The sequence below is a fragment of the Scyliorhinus torazame genome, chromosome 10 (genome assembly GCF_047496885.1).
Source record: "Scyliorhinus torazame isolate Kashiwa2021f chromosome 10, sScyTor2.1, whole genome shotgun sequence".
NCBI classification, from domain to species: domain Eukaryota; kingdom Metazoa; phylum Chordata; class Chondrichthyes; order Carcharhiniformes; family Scyliorhinidae; genus Scyliorhinus; species Scyliorhinus torazame.
In genome coordinates, this window is record NC_092716.1 from 239,298,889 (window position 1) to 239,317,057 (window position 18,169).

Genomic DNA, 18,169 nt, shown 5'->3' on the forward strand with positions numbered 1-18,169 from the left:
TGCTGCGAAGTTCAAGCAGGAACAGAAAATAAGCAGCAGATTGCAGGTGGTCTCACTTTAAGTAAAACTCTCAGACATCAGGCTTCCATTATTACTGCTTCAGAGCAAGTAAAAATGATACGGACTGGATCGAGAAGAATAATCTATCCAGCAACAGCTCCAAACAGCTGCGAGCGGAACTAACCCCGACACTCCCTGGTCAACTGGCACTGCCAGTCCTGGAGGTCTGCTGCCATCTTGGCCAGGGTCTCAGTGCGGAGCAGAGGGAGTGGGCAACCTCTCTCTGTGACTGGCTCAGGTCAGCCAGCACCCGGGCAATGCTGCGAATGGCCTCAGACATGACCCGCTGTGACTGGGTAACACCCTGGAGCACCGCTGAAATGTCCAGGTGGTCCTGGCACATGGCTGCCTGTCTCAGAGCAGCCCTGTCCTGTACCTCAGCCACTGCCCACATCGAGCGTCCCAGGCCTTGAACATCCTGACCCATGGCCGATACCTTCGCCCTCAAGGCCTCCACCGTGGACGCCACCCGTGCGGTATTGGCCTGGGTGGCACGCAGCGCCTGTGTGGTGCGCACCAGAGAGTGTCCCAAGAGCCTCTTCGCTAAAGTGCCGAACTGAAGTGAGTGTCTCTGGGATGGTGGAGGGTGTTGGAGACAGCTGTGTCGGGAGGTCAGTGTCCTCCCCGGACTGGTGCTCCAGGGTGTTTCGTGCTGCGGTTCGAGGGCTCTCTTTCTTGCGGCTCTCCGATTAGGGATGGGGTCGGGTTGGAGGATACCAGAAGGGCCCAACCCATCTCCAGGTGATCTTGCAAGACATAAGACATGACACATGATTGGATTATGGGTTGGGGTGGTGGGAGGTGGCGATGGGTGGTGTGGATTGTGGTGTGGATGTAGTAGTGGTGGAGGGGGTGTGTGGGAGTTGTGGTAGTGGTGGAGGGGGTGTGGGGTGGTGCGGATTGTGGTGGAGGGGACTGTGGGGGTGGTGTTGGGTGGTGGTGGTGGTGGAGGGGGTTGTGGGTGTGTGTTGGGGTGGTGTGGGTGTGTTGGGGATGGTGACACACATGCTGTGGGGAACCACAACTCATCGGAGTCTCACTTGCTCGCCCGATGCCTCTGTTAGGGCCCACCAACCAGGTGCACTGCCCTCTACTCTGCTGTGGTGAGAGGCCGCAGGTCCGGCGGTCCCTCTCATGCCTTTTCCTTTTCCCAGTGGTTGCGATACACCATCCCCTGGGGGAGGGGAGGCCTGACGTGCCCAATGTTAAGCAGTCAGATGCATGCAGCACAGGGATGGGTAGCTGGTGGCCTAGGTAGCCAGGAAAACTGGCCATGACTTCCGGAATGGGTGCTGGAATGCGGTGCAGGGAGGGGAGCGCTCACACCACCGGCGGGTAGGGTCTGGTCGTCCTCCTGGTGGGGGGCAGGGTTACCAGTGTGTGTGGGATGGGGGTTGGTGCCAGAGGCACAGTGCTGCCTACTCATCCTGGCCGCCCTGAGGAAGTTGCGCAGTTTTTGCGCCGCTGTTGGCCAGGCTTGGCTGTGGGGCCCACGGCGCTCACAGCCTCTGTCACCTGCACCCAGGCCCGGTGTACGGCGGTGGGTTGCAGCCCCCTTCCCACCCCGCAGTACAGGGTGGACTGCCTCTTCTCCGCAGCGTCCAGCAATGTCTTGAGCTGTCCGTCCGCAAACTGGGCTCCGTGCTGCCATCTCATTGGTGGGGATGAGTGTGTGTGGGGAGCAGGGTGCTAATATGCGGCTGCAGCTTGTCAGCCTCTCAAGCGTCAATCCTGACCCCGGCGAAGCGGACACCGTTTTTCATTGGAATCGTTCGTGTTTCTCATGGCACCAGTGCTAGCCCATCAACGGTTGTTGAATTGGTCCGGGTGCAGCTCCAACTTTGCTCTTGTAGAAGTCTTCCGATACTGCCTCAGTGTCAGCACTTAGTCTCTGAAACGGAAACCCCGCCCAAGGGGTCTGATTGAGTTTTACGGCAACAAGGTTAACCAAAGAATAATCAAACTCATAATAGCATCTATCCCAAGGGAAGGTTTCCAAATAGACCTCTTGGACCAACCCCAAGATTACACTATGGAAATACTACTACAGTGCAAAGTTATATTAATGGGTAGACAGAGTCGACAAGACAATGTGTAATTCATCCACCACTGACACAATAGCCAACAAAGACAAGCCTATTAAGCAATGCAGGCGGTGCAGCCTCATTCAGGCATCCAAAAAATGATTGGATCAGGATGGAGATGCTAAATTACCCATTCCTTCTCCTAGCTCTTATGTTCTAAGAAAGAACTATTGTGTCTAATTCCACCTTCCAGCTCTTTGCCTGTAGCCCTGTGGGTAACAGAAGCTCAAGCACAAATCTGGTGTTCTTGATTAATAAGGGGATCTGGGGATATGGGGAGAAGGCAGGAGAATGGGGATGAGGAACATATCAGTCATAATTGAATGACGGAGCAGACCTGATGCACTGAATGGCCTAATTCTGCTCCGATGTCTGATGGTCTCATGGGCCGGTTTATAATGCTGCATGCAACAGTGGCACAGTGGCATAGTGGTTAGCCCTGCTGCCTCACAGCGCCAGGGACCTGGGTTCAATTCTGGCCTTGGGTGTCTGTCTGTGCGGAGTTTGCACTTTCTACCCGTGTCTGCGTGGGTTTCCTCCAGGTGCTCCGGTTTCCTCCCACTGTCCAAAGATGTGCAGGTTAGGCGGATTGGCTAAGCTAAATTGCCCCACAAATGCCCAAGGATGGTTAGGTTAGATGGGAATATAGGGTTACGGGGATAGGATAGGGGAGTGGGCACAGATAGGGTGCTCTTTCAGAGGGTCAGTGCAGACTTGATGGGCCGAATGGCTTCCTTCTGCATTGTAGGAATTCTATGATTCTATGATTCTTCTATGTGGCACCAGAGGACTACTTGAAGTGGCTATGCAGAAATAAACGACCAGAACAAGTGGTTCCACATGATGAAAAGCCAAAAACAAAAGCCAGACCATGAATACAAAAGAGGGGTCAACATTCAGCTCAGCAAACATCAAAGAATATACTGATGCAGTGGTGTCAACAGAAGCCCATGCTACCATCCAGGTTATATGACAACACACAAAGGGTCAGCATATTGAATGTGCAAGATGGGATACCAGTGCAAGTGCAAACATCCTTCCACTTCATACACTGACACACACTTACCCACAGACGTTGCAACTGATGATTCAACCAGTGACTGCCAAACTCACTGCATACAATGGCTCAGAGATTTCATCCCTGGGATCTATTGCACTCAGTGTCGCTACAAAAGCCCACCCTGGTCACTCCAGCTATTTTGTGTTGTGGACACTACAGGTCCAGTGATGGGCAAGGACCTGTTCTTGGTCACCATCGATGGTGTCATCAAGATGAGAACCAAAGGCCACCAAGGATCTCCAATGGAAACCCTGTGCCTACACTGGGAGATTATCACATAACTCAGCAACGTAGATCGTCAGCCAACAGACTGTACAACATCATTTGAACTGATTATGTGTATCCATTCCATACATGTAAACTTTGTAGAACCAATGTGGGATTACGAGTCGGCAGACAAGTGCAGACAACACTCTCCAGTCATCACTTGTTGACACTCCCGTGGGTCTGTCATGCACTACTCGAAAAACAGAGAAAGATGAAAGATGCCAATGATTGGCATGACCTGAACATCAGACAGAAAGTTTGAGTACAGCACCCAGCTAATGGCAGAAATCATCAGAAAATGCCCAGAACCAAGACCGTACCAAGTACCACCACCAAATGGCATGGCAGTACAATGAAATAGATGCCAAATAAGGACCATATCATAATCAGAGACACCGAGCAGTCATATTGCAAACAGCACACAGTCTGAGATGCAAGACAAACAAAGCAACATGACGAGCATTCTAAAAACATACAGCAGCCCCCAGCAAAAATCACTATGATAAAAGCTGGACAGATAAGGAAACCACCAATATATTTCAGTGACTTATAAATTTATTGTCCTGTGATAAAGTACATTCAGATGCAATGCTATTTTCTTTTGCATTCATGTAAAAAGTTTTGATTATTTCAAGATAAACCTTGCTGAAAAAAAAGGGGGCATGTTGTGATATGACGTGCATGTTCCTTTAAGTGGTATATCTCAATGTTTGGTCAGTCATTACATACCTTTATTTACAGGGTATGACGTATTAGTCAAATGACTTGTAAGTAGTTGGCAAACAGCAGTGGCCAAGGTCGGACATGTGCCTCCCAACCTCCCAGTTAACTTCATCTGTACGTTGTCTTATCTTCAAATATAACCCACATTATTGTTTCACCAAACCTTGTGTATGACTGGTATGTTTGCAACCAAAGAAAAGAACGTAGCATCCAAGACCAGAGGTAATAAAAGGGTGTGATTAAAGCATGAGAAGTTGATGTGTTGGCAGTTGCTACCCCCCCCCCCCCACTGCCAACATCCACAGAAACCTCCCCCCACCCCCCCCCAGATGAGGCATTACAGCTGTTTACAAATAGTCTGGACCAATGGCGACCTGGTGAAGAGAACCTCCGGGGATGCATGGGTAAGTACAGCCTCCAGCAGGACAGGGGACACTGCCAGGGGCACTGTCAGGGGGTACAGCCAAGGAGGGAGGGCTTCCGATCGGGAGCTCCATGAGGAGGGGAGGCTTCCCCCTGTTACGGGAGGGTGGCGGAGTTGTTCCCTGGGGTAGAACCATGCACGCGTGGAAGATACTTATTTAAAGTCTTTATTAGAAGATTGGGGTGGCCTTTTTGAAGGGCCCTCCGAGCTCTGGAAGGCAGAGGTTGATGGTGGGGCAGGCTCTGATTTGGTGGAACCCTCCTTCAGGATTTCTTTCTTTTGAACTGAGTTTCAATATGTCTAGCGGGAAAACCCGTCAGTGGAGCCGGCAGGCTACACACTGCTTTTCCCGCCTCAGTTGACAACTCAGTTAAAAAAATGAGAATATCCCAGCCAAGAAGTCTCTCTCCTTTCCATGCAAATTGCGGTCCTACTATCGGAGACAGTCCCCTATTTGCAAATGTTACGGGGGACACATGTAGAGTGCGGCATTTAAACTCTGTCCATTTGTGCTGTTTATCTGGAAACAGACAGAAAAATCCGGACCACAAAAATACCATGGCCCCCCTACCAGCCTGCCCTCATCCTCCTTGGTGTTATTTTCCCTCCCTCTCAGGACCTATGTGGAGGTCGATCCTGATGTCGCAGTTGGCGATATTCCCATCAACCAGCGATCAGTCAGTTACACTGGCACTGCCATTGGGCATCAGCACTTCACAGCTCCAAATAAAATGCCCGGCACGGTAGCACAGTGGTTAGCACTGTTGTTTCACAGTGCCAGAGTACCAGGTTCAATTCCCACTGGGTCACTGTCTGTGTGGAGTCTGCACATTCTCCCCGTGACTGCGTGGGTTTCCTTCGGGTGCCCCAGTTTCCTCCCACAAGTCCCGAAAGACCTGCTTATTAGGTAATTTGGACATTCTGAATTCTCCCTCTGTGTATCTGAACAGGCGCCGGAATGTGGCGACTAGGGACTTTACACAGTAACTTCATTGCAGTGTTAATGTAAGCCTACTTGTGACAATAAAGATTATTATTATAAATGGCATTCGGGCCTTGATATCGTAGCTGCCTCTTCACTGCTCATCTAAGCCTGTTGACTCGTACGTTTTGCTGGCCAGACACCTAAAAGTCCAAGTTGACTTTCACCCCACCCCCACCCACACAATCAATAGAGCAGAATGATATGATGCTCACTAAAAGTACATGACAGATTATTACTTCAAACTCACAGAGGAACCATCTGTCTACTGTACTGGAATACAATAGCTGACTAAGAACAGGAAAGTGAGCTGGTGATGAGGGGCTTTTCACAGTAACTTCATTGCAGTGTCAATGTAAGCCTACTTGTGACAATAAAGATCATTATTATTATGCAATGTCATTAGAGCCCTTCCCCCTCTCTAAGCAGTGCTTTATAAATTTACTCTTCATTTCACAGGTGATTCTTTGATTGACAAGGCACAATAAACATACCACCTAACGTGAAACTTCGAAAAGAAGAAATATGGGCTTGAATCGTTTATACTTTTAACACTGACTTGTATATCAGATTGATTCCCTGACGCTCTGCTGCAAGCTGCTGCTGAAGATAAAAACCTGATTTCCCCCCCCCCTCCCCCCGCAACCCTCCATTTCTGCTATAAAACATTTACTTTTTATTGATTCAGTTTTACCCTGTAGCTTGGATTGCTACCAGAACAATGTTTTTGTTAATACCTTGGATGAGTAGAATCTAGTAAAGACAGATTCTATGTTGTGTATCTATCATCAGAGACTCTAGCTTCTGAGGTTTACAAACATGACCTTGGATTGTGCTGAATCTTCAGTCCCAACAAGAACATCCAATTGAAATAATAAATGCACACTTGCTCACACAAACCTTTAACAAATGAACCCCACCTGATCGTGCCTGGGTACTTCAATTGGATGAGGGCCATCATGCGGGAAGTTAGAAATGAATGGCTACTGCTGGGTGTTAGTAGTGTTGAGCTTGGGGCAGCACGGCGCTGCAGTGGTTAGCAGTGCTGCCTCACGGTTGCCGAGGTCCCAGGTTCGATCCTGGCTCTGGGCCACTGTCCGTGTGGAGTTTGCACATTCTGCCCGTGTTTGCGTGGGTTTCGCCCCCACAACCCAAAAGATATGCAGGGTAGGTGGATTGGCCGCGCTAAAATTGCCCCTTAATTGGAAAAAAATGAACTGGGTGCTCAAAATGTTATTTTTAAAAAAGTTGTGTTGAGCTGCTTTTGAGGCGATCACGACCTTCCCCGTGAGGAGCAGTATTAAGAATACACGTATGCTCCAGCTTTGACTTAGTTTCGTAGACAGTTTGAATTTTCTGGGTTGAGGATAAAAACACATTAATGAGCACGGGGGGAAAAAAAATCAATGTGTCAAGTGTACCTGTCACTAAGCACTCCATTTGCATTCTTATTCTTTTGTTCTGGAAGTACGAGAAATCTGAGACCAGAAGTGCTGGAAACAGATTGAAGGTAAGACGACATTTGTGGAAAGATTAATGCACTAGTGGTCATAGCGAAGAAGACATGAATGAACTTGCAGAATGGGCATATCATTGGCAAATAGATGTCAACATGTGAGATGTCTTACATTTGGGTTAAAAAAAAAATAAGGTGGTGAAATATGACTTGGAAATTAAGAACCTAAATGAGGTAGAGGAGCGAAAGGGAATACAAATACACAATGCATTGAAAGTACTCAGGCTAAAAAGGGCATTATGAAAAACCAAACCGAACCATTGAGCTTTTGCTAAAGGGATGGATTTGAGAAGAAGAGAAGTTATGCCACACTTGTATTTAATCTTGGTTGGAGCTCACTTGTATTTTTGTACAGTTCTATTCACTTGACAGGGTGCAATAAGATTTACAGAAATTATATCAGAACTACAAGTTAATACATAGCCGTAAATAATGAACAGGCTGGGTCTCTAATGTTGAATTTTCTTTGTAAGTCACAGTCTCACATTGACTCAAAATATTCACGAATGATCAATAATTACATCCAGATGTTTTTTCTCTGCCATCTTTGTGAAAAGACATCTGAACAACATGGACATATGTTTGTGGTTTCCTGTAACAGTAATCATGACCTTATGTTTAGCTTCATTAACATCCATCTGCCACTTTCTAGCCAGCCTGCTTAATTTGTGCAAACAGTTTTAATTGTCTTCTCAATATTTGTTATCTGGCTCCATAGAATGATCAGTAAATTTCACATTATCAAGAAGGCTCTCTCATTTGAGGAATTTAAGAATATCTAACAGAAACACACATCATTCGGAGTTTTAAACTAAAATCCCATAGCTGACAGATTTGGTCGGCAAGCTTCGAAAGCCCCCAAAAGCAATTGCAAGACTCACGGTGAGCGATTAACCTGCTGCCTGCTCAATTAAATGACTTCCATGTGTAGCATAGTGCTAAAGATATTGGGGTGTGGCTGCAGATCTCAGCAGTTCACCAAAGTTCAGCAAGGCTAGAACCTCTTAACACCAATTGCCCCTGCTCAAATTGCTTTGACGGGAGATATATTTCAACTTGGAACAGATGTTCAAAGTGGCTTCAGAAGAATCTTTGACCGCCACTTAGAGTGAAAATGCTGTTTCAGGGCACAGGGCGGCTTGTAAGGTTCCCTGTCATAGTATGGGAGTCCTTGGTGCATGAGATAGACAGTAAAGATGTCTATCAACATGTGACCAGGTGACCCTCCAGACGGACACTGCAAAGGTAGTGAACCAGATAGTCGTCACTGCCAATTTCAGCAATCTAGCCTTGAGAACCTGGGTACAGTTCAGTATGAAGTGATCTACGTCAGTGAATTCATGCTCAAATGCAATATCCTCACACATGAACAATTATTCTCACATGTGCTGAATTCAAGAAGACGCTTCACACATCAAGCAACAATTAACCATGACTTGTAGTCACATTCATAGCTTCAGCTCACAGTCACATCATTAGCACTGCTATGAGCCTAACACCTACATGTACCTCAGAGCCTATACTTCCTCAGAAAACTAAGGAAATTTGGAATGTCTACATTAACTATTACCAACTTTTACAGATGCACCATAGAAAGCATCCTATCTGGTTGCACCAGAGCCTGGTATGGCAACTGCTCGGCCCAAGACCACAAGAAACTTCAGAGAGTCATGGACACCGGCCAGTCCATCACACAAACCTACGTCCCATCCATTGACCCCATCTACACCTCCCGCTGCCTGGGGAAAGCGGGCAGCATATTCAAAGACCCCTCCCACCCGTCTTACTCACTCTTCCAACTTCTTCCATCGGGCAGGAGGTACAAAAGTCTGAGAACACGCACGAACAGATTAAAAAATAGCTATTAAGAGACTCCTAAACAACCCTCTTATGGACTGACCTGATTAACACTACACCCCTGTATGCTTCACCCGATGCCGGTGTTCATGTAGTTACATTGTGTACGTTGTGTTGTCCTATTATGTATTTTCTTTTTCTTTTATTTTCATTTCCTGTACTTAATGATCTGTTTGAGCTGCTCGCAGAAAAATACTTTTCACTGTACCTCAGTACACGTGACAATAAACCAATCCAATCCAATCCCTGTTTAAATCCACTGCCAGCTATCGATCATGACAACCACATCATCTGAACAGATTCACTGACACCTTTTGCTCTCGCTTGCAGGACAAGGTGATGTGCAGCTAGCAGGATCGCTGAGCGTGGTGGAGGCATGGCTTAATGCCTTTATACCCATGGAGGCGACAGGGTTCAGCATCATTGGAGTGGCCATTGCTGAGGCTGCAGCCAGTGGGAAGACTGAAGCCACTGAAGATGATGGCACACACACACCTACTTTGCCCTCTCACATCTCACTTCCCTTTCAGCCCACAATCTCTTCTAATTCACAAACTGCACGTGGTTTACGGTTGCATGTTTCACTTTCCGTCCCGAACCTCATCACAACCCTACCCTTGTGGCCTTCTCCTTTCTTCTTTCAATTGTACAAGAACCACACCCTGATCAGGCATAATCTTCCAATCTTCATTAGATACAGGAGTGGTGCCAGAGAACTGGAGAGTTATGAATATTATGCCCTTGTTAATAAAAGGGATGTAACGATAAACCCAGATACGACAGGTCACTCAGTTTAAACTTGGTGGTTGGCACACATAAAACTAGGAACAGGAGTAGACCATTCAGCCCTTCAAACCTGCTCAGCCATTCAGTATGATCATGGCTGATCCTCCATCTCAATGTTCCTGCTTTCTCTGCATAATCTTTGGTCCCATTAAAATCTAAAAAAGTCTATCTCTTTCTTAAATACATTCAGTAACTTGGCCTCTGCATCCTGTTGTGGTAACTAATTCCATAGGTTCACCTCACATTGAGTGAAGACTTTTTCCTCATCTCAGTCCTAAATGAGTCCTAAATTATCCTGATACTATGCTCCCTGGCTCTAGATTTCCCCATCCAGGGAAACCATCCTCCCTGCATCTAGCCTGTCCAACCCTGTTAGTTTTATACATTTTAATCAGATCTTCTCTCATTCTTCTAAACTCTTGTGAATACAGGCCCAAGCAAACCAATCCCTCCTGATTGGACAGGACCACCAACCCTGGTCTGGTGAACCTTCACTGCACTCCCTCCATGGAATGTATATTCTTTCTTAGGTAGTGTCAGGACAGCAAAGGTCGTTTTAAAGGATTTAAATCTGTATTGGTAAACATTAGAAATATGGTGTAATTTTCAGTGTTTTTAATTTAATGTTTCTGTGCCTGGAAGGGTAAATTCTATAGTTAGATTCATGCTGGACAAAGATGTTTGTATGTGTGGGGGTAGGTTAAGTTCCAACTGTGTTTCTTTTGTGCTCAGAGAGGGCTATGGTGTGAGAAATAAATAAAAACACATGGCTGCTGCTTTGCAATTGGTGGTCCTTGTAAGGTCAAAAGGTTTAAAGTTTTAGTTTAGGTAATTTGAGGGAAGTTGGAGACAGGATCTCAGGGAGAGAACATCTCTCAACTCTGTCAGACAGGATGGGAGCTGCAAAGAGGCAAGCTTCCGAATGTCCAAGTTACGGTCCAGATAACTAGGTAATTGGGACAGAAAGGGTGTCGAAAATTGTTGGAGTTCAGTGAACAGAATCAAGGTAATATACAGAAGAATTCAAGGAAGAATTATCAAAATGTTCTGAGCTAAAGAAACAATTGCAGTAACTAGATTTAAAGTGGGACAGCAGTCTTCAGAAGTAGATGTCATTGAGAAGTTTGATGTCATTTTAATACCATCTGGGAACCAAAGTTAAAGCAATTTTGAGTTTTCAGTTTGACAGAAGTCAAAACAAAGAAATTCTAAAGGGGTTGGGTGAAATCCTGGACTGGATTTACTGTTAAATGTGGAGCGGATACTTTGTTTAAAAGTGTAATTTGCAAAATCTGGACTGGATTTCAGAATGCAAACCACCAAGGGAAAGAATTATTATGAGAGAAGAATTTAAAGTGATTTTTCGGGAGTGGAGCTTGGAAACTCTCATGTGGCAATCATCTGGGGTATTTTTAAGCAGAAAACCACAGACATACAGTCCTGAATCCTACAGATATGTCCACTCATCGGCATCAGCTTTGGAATGACCTTGTCCAGAAGCTGGCAATCTGAGTGGGACTCAGATGTGCCGTGGGATCCAGCAGACCTCTGATTGCTGACTCCCGTGGATGTTCCTGCCTCCACCTGATGTGCGTATACAACTGTGTTGCACCACCATATCGTGCCCTAGATGCCTTTCCACTATTGTCGCCCACCGATGTTTGTGTCTCTGCGCTGGTGGAAGGCGCGGGTGACAGATGTGATGCCTAGTCGGTGGTCTCCGCGGAGCTCTCCTCCGAGATAGTGTCTTGGCTGGCAAAGGGTTACGACCCCAGATGGCCCGGCCTCATCAGATTGAGATTCTGCACTGGGTATTTCCCTCCTGTTCATCGCAGGAAAAACACTGACATACATTTTACTGAATTGCTTCATTCCTGTGGCTGACAAACAGTGTGGCTTTATACTTTCCAGAACAAAACTCTGACATGCTCTTCTGTTACTAGACAAATCCAAGAAAAATACTGAGAACAACACAAGGAATTCTCCATTACATTCATTATCCTGGCCAAAGCATTTGACTCAGTAAATCCTGAAACTGCGTCATGGTGATATGACTCCAAATGTCTTGAGTGGAAGATCTGAAACAGGGGCCTTCGGAGTCCGGACTGGAGCCTGATAGCCCCTATGCTATTTGCAATCGACCCAGCAGTGAGTATTCACTTCATCAAAGACCAACTGTCCTTTCGTGTCAGTACCAAATACCGTCTAGGTGGAAAGCTTATTAATCTCAGTTGCTTGCATCTGTTCCAAAACTAGACTGACCATCATAGACATACACGGTCTACAGTTTGTGGATGACTAAAGGGACATTGTCCACAGTGCACAAGATTTGTAAGTCACACTTGTTCTCTTCTATTCTGCAGACAGGAGATTTGGCCGGTCCTTGAATGTTGCTCAAATAAAATTCAGACAGCAACCTAAACCTTGGTCAACCAAATATCCCACCTCCCATATTTGTTGAAGCAGAGACCCTGGAATACAATCAGCGCTTCACCAAACTTGGCAGCCACTTCAAAGGACCACCATTGATGGGGAGATCCAAAATAGAAGCATTCCCACATAACATCAAACAAATAATGTACAGTGCAAGTTGCCACATGCAATCCTTTTAAAATCCTTTGAGAAATGAGGAACTGAAAAAACCCAGCTCAATATCTCTCGTATAATCTGGTGTGTTTTCAATCGAAGTACCCATTATGTTCACATGATTTAGTAGAGTTCAGTGCAGCCCATGAATTACATGGCACACTCAAGTAAACTGGCAGACACAATTTTTTTTAAAAAAAATCAATGTTACAAAACCACTTACGTTTGCTGTGAGCACTCCCAACAACTAACAACAACTGATTGCTGACGGCTGTAGAAAACCGCAGAAGAGATCTACATAATGGTGATAAATCACAGAGAGGGACACACAAATTAATTGTAACCTCCAATATTGTTACTGCATAGTTGTGTGATAAATTCTGCAAAAGCTGACTAAGAACATAAGGGAATATTGTTAATGTGATCACTAGGAACCCTTCTATGTGATCAGTGTTGTGGGAAAGTGTAAAGTAGTGTAAACTACTCTGCCACGACCAAACCGAGTAAGAATATACATCATGTTCTGATTAGTTTCGACAGGCTATTTGAGATATTTTCATCAATGGCTGAGAGCTGTAGGGCCATATCATTTCTTCCTAGTCCTCCTGTGATTTAAGAGTCAGTCAGTACATGGGGACCTCTTTCCCAAAAGGTACATTATAACAAGGGGTTTTTGAGATTCAGTCCAAACCAAGAAAAAAATAACTTGACCATTAAGCCTGTCCCATACTGTCATACTGGAGTGTGATCACCTACCCCCTTTCCTTCATTCCACCATGCCACTCCCCTCACCCCGCCCCAGCCTGACCCCCAACCCCTTGCCCCCTCATCCCACTCTCTCGCTGCTATTCAAACCTCAGAGCAAGACAACAAAAAGAAAACGAAGAAAATAAATATTAGAAATTCCTCGCTGACTCCAAAGGACAAGCACACAAGTTCCAAGAGACATGAATTAATTGTCAGATTACCCAATAGTCCATCTACCTTTTCTATGCTGTTATGTTGTTTGGAACACTTCACTGATTGCATCTTATCTGCACTCACTTAAATTTTAGAGTGCCCAATTATATATTTTTTCCAATTAAGGGGCAATTTAGCACGGCCAATCCACCTACCCTGCACATCATTTTTGATTTTGGGGGTGAGACCATGCATACACGGGGAGAATGTGCAAACTCCACACAGACAGTGATCCGGGGCTGGGATCGAACCCGGGTCCTCGACGCCGTGAGCAAGCAGTGCTAACCCTGCGCCACCATGCCACCCATCCAGACATTAAATTAAACCAGCCACATAATTGCTGTGTCTGCAAAAGTAGGTTGAATGTGTGGCAAGTAACTCATTGCCTGACTCCTCATCATCTACAAGGCACAAGCCAGGAGTGCGATGGAATATACTCCACTTACCTGGCAGAGTGCAGCTCCAACAACACTCAAGAAACTCGACAACATCCAGCAAAATACAACAGAAAACTACTGCTGGAAAATTGAAGTGCGAACAGGAAGTCCTGGAAATACTCAACAGAACAATCTGTGGAGAAAGAAACAGAGTTAATGGGCACAATTCAGCTGAGTCCAGCAGGGTGTTTCTCGGTGGGTGTAGCCCCGAGAATCACGTTGCTATCCAACGGCACTCGGCACCCCCCTCCCCCCCCAACACCCCCCCCAACCCCCACCCATTAGGTCTCCCATGCTCTTTTGACACCCGCCTCATCCCCCAACTTTGGGAGGCCCCTGGGAACCCCATTCACCTACCCCCTACCCGGGGAAGCCCCCAGGGCCAGAGCCCTGTATTATGGGTCAGGGTTTAGAGAACACCAAAGTATATTATGGAGTTCACCTGACCCACAACCTTTAATAGATTTTGGTTATGGGGAGCACAAGGTGTGATGCCACAGAGAACTAAAAGTATTTTTAAACAAAGACAATGTTTATTCTATGAATCCAGTTAACATTTTTATAAATGCACAGTAAACAGTTTATCAACTACCAACACAAATAATCCCCACTTATACAATACTCCATAGATAACCCTTAATAACTTTCCTAACAACATCCATAAGTCAAAAAAAACCTTTTTAACAAAGACAGTTGGTTTGCATTCCTAACAGAAACACTTTGAAATCATCAAGTGATCTGGAGACATTCTTTAGATTGCAGAGAGAGACACCAGGATACATCTGCTTGGTTTGAATGCAGCTCTCCAACTGAAAGCGAAACTAAAACACAACCAAAAAGAACTTCCAGCTCAAAAACGAAAGGAAAAAGCAGAATCACATTCCAGCTCCACCCACACAATGACATCACTGCAGCCATTTGATAAAACATACTTTTCTTAAAGGGACTCTCACAGACCCTTGGCAGTGCTAACCTGGCACCTGGACACCTTGACACCTCTAGCCTGGCACCCTGGAGGTTCCATCCAGGAACACTGGCAGTGCCAAGGTGTCCAAGTGACAGGGAGAGGAGATGGGTGACACCTTGCCCTATCTCCAACCACCCGGGGTCTCCAATCACTGGGAGACCCTTCCAGGTGGCGTTACACCCGGTCCATGTTTGTGTGGACTACTACAAAATGGCATCCAAATGAAGTCTCCCAGGTCGAGTCCCGGGTGCCGTGTAAATCATTACAAGCCAGCTGTTTTACAAGCCAGCTGTTAGCCCACTGTGCTAAACCAGCCCCAAATTAGATATATTGAAGATTACAGAGTCAAGTGGATTCAAACTTTGACCTGTCAATTAGAATAATTTGCTTTCATGCCAAGAAAAGTGTTTTGTTTCGCTTTTACAAATTCAGTTACCTTCTGCACACTGGATGATCTTTGGAAAAAACTGACTTGAAAGCAAATGCATTGATTGTTTAAATTCTCACCATTTTTCTCCAGCAGTACACTTAAAAAGAGTACAATCAAGTCAGTACAGATGCGGCCTTTAAGCAGATTTGATGAATGTCTAAACATCTGCTTAACTGGGGCGATTGCTTGCAGTGTAATTATGCTTGTTCTGTTAGGCAATGCTAATAGTGTGGTCTAGCGACTATTACTTTACGCATCCATGTAGAAAATGTTTGGTTGCAGGGTCACTGGATAAAATAGTGGCCATTATTAAGGTTTCATCATCATAGATTATCATAGAATTTACAGTGCAGAAGGAAGCCATTCGGCCCATCGAGTCTGCACCGGCTCTTGGAAAGAGCACCCTACCCAAGGTCAACACCGCCACCTTATTCCCATAACCCAGTAACCCCACCCAACACTAAGGGCAATTTTGGACACTAAGGGCAATTTATCATGGCCAATCCACCTAACCTGCACATCTTTGGACTGTGGGAGGAAACCGGAGCACCCGGAGGAAACCCACGCACACACGGGGAGGACGTGCAGACTCCGCACAGACAGTGACCCAAGCCGGAATCGAACCTGGGACCCTGGAGCTGTGAAGCAATTGTGCTATCCACAAGGCTACCGTGCTGCCCCAAAGGTGGCACATCATTTACCGACAAACCTATTGTCCAGGCCATCCTAGTTTGAAAATAAGGGGAAATTAAAGATCCCATTGAAGAATGCACACTGTGGACGCATTTTGCTTTCCAACTATCAACACGTTCAATTTCTGTCCAGCATAAAAAAACAATGTATATTTTCTTTAAACTGCAGTTAATGGCCACAAGAGAGTCTAACTCCATCAATTTGAAACATGCTTCCAGTCGGCATTAAGTCCGTGATACAAAACTGCCCTTAATCCAACATTAATGTGGATGCCGCTTTTTTGAGAAGCCCCAGGGTAGTCATTGAGGAGAGTAATATTACTCGAGTGATTAAGGAAAAGTAGTACCGGGGCAATGTAAAATGATGTTCACTGCATTAAGTGACCATTGTTATTTATGGCAAGCGAGAGTCAACTATCATGAGAATCACACTTTCAATGATTAACTATTGCAGCTAAGAGTGACAATTAAAAAAATGAAGCGAAGCAGGAATTAGTTTTTGCTTGTGAGCGGTCCAAATATATGTCACAAATAGTGCAGGAATCAAATGAGCTGAAGAGCTGAAAATGTGCAATTAATCACTGATGCCCAATGGGATTGAATTGGGTGATCTGAATCTTTGTTAGATGGTAGAATGACGGAGCAGAGAGAGAGGTCAGTCAGTCCATTGTGCCTCAATTGGCTCTTTCACAAAGCCATCCAGTTAATCCTACTTCCCTTCGCACCCCCCTGTATTTTATTTGCATCAAATATTTAATAATTAGCTTTTGAATGTTCCTCTTGAATCCGTTTCTGCTGTTGTTTCAGGCAGTGCATTTCCGATCACAATAACTTGCTCCAAGAGTCACCTCAGATCATCTCCGATACTTTTTCCAAACAATATCTATACCTGTATTCTTTGGTCCCTGCAACAGTTGATACTGAAAACCAGTTCCTCCTCATTTAATTTATGCAAGTACATGAGAATCTGGGCCTTAGGCTAAACACCTGGAACTCGCCCATTGACAAAGATCAGCAGCAAGATCCTGGAAAATGTGGGGACCATTTTCTCCATTTTGGGAACCTTCTCTCGACGAAGGCAGAAATAGACGACAAAATGCGCCAGCTCAGCCTTTGGTCAACCATACTCTGGAAGGCAGTTCCTTTCTCCTCTGGGCCTGGCTGTGCAGGTCTCAGCTCAGGTCTCTGGTAATTCCTACCAACCTTTAATATTTTTCTTTTAGAGAGTCGTGAGTCTCTGGAACGCTCTTCCTCAAATGGCAGTGGAAGCAGAGTTGGAGCATAGGTTAAGAAACAAAGCCAAGAGGATAAAAGAGCGAGACTAAGAGTGGAGTGGGGGAGATAAAAGAGCACGAGAAAGAGAGAGACTGAGAGTGGAACCAGGGAGATAAAAGAGTGCGTACAGAATGAGACTGAGAGTGGAGATGGGGATGAAAAAGAGCCCGAGAAAGAAGGACTGAGAGTGGAACCAGGGAGATAAAAGTGTGCTAGAAAGAACGAGACTGAGAGCAGAGATGGGAAGATAAAAGAGCACGAGAAAGAGAGACTGAGAGCGGAGTCGGCAAGATAAACGAGTGAGAGAAAGAAAGAGACTGAGAACGGAGCTGGGGAGATAAAAGCATGAGAAAGAGCGAGACTGAAGATCTGAATTTCAATCCCAAGACTGAGGTCATGATTTACCGGGTCACAGTCATTCCCATGCTCCAATTGCTTTGGTGACTTGAACAACATACATCAGGTACCTCAAATCACTGGAGAAGTACCACCAGCGGTGCCTGTGCAAGATCCTCCAAATTTGGCGGCAAGAAAGATGGTCCATTCTCTCTCAGGCCAATATGCCCAGCATCAAGGTGCTTATCACTCAAACCAGCTCTGGGGACCAGGCATTATATTCCTGAACCCAGCCTCCTGAAGCAATCCCGACGAGCCTTATTTGGTTATGAGAATAATGACCAATCTGGATAATTGTTAGGATCTGGCTGAATAGGCCACAATCATTTATAAACTACAAAGCGTGGAAGAACCCAGGGTAAGGAAATAAGTGACAAGACTCCAAGTTTAAATTGAAGCACCAAAAGAATCTTTACTATACAAACTTGAACAAAACAAACCAAGCAATATTGACCATATAGGTATAGTGAGCAAATATGCTAATGATTCTAAACAAGGTGAGCAAACGGCGCAACTTAATCCTTTACTATAGCTCTCACAATGAATGACTTTTCAAGATATTCATACTCTGAAGGCAGTTCCTTTCTTCTCTGGATCTGGCTGTGCAGGTCACAGCAGGTGGCTGAGACCCTGCTGGATATTGACAGGGAGGATATGGAGACGATGT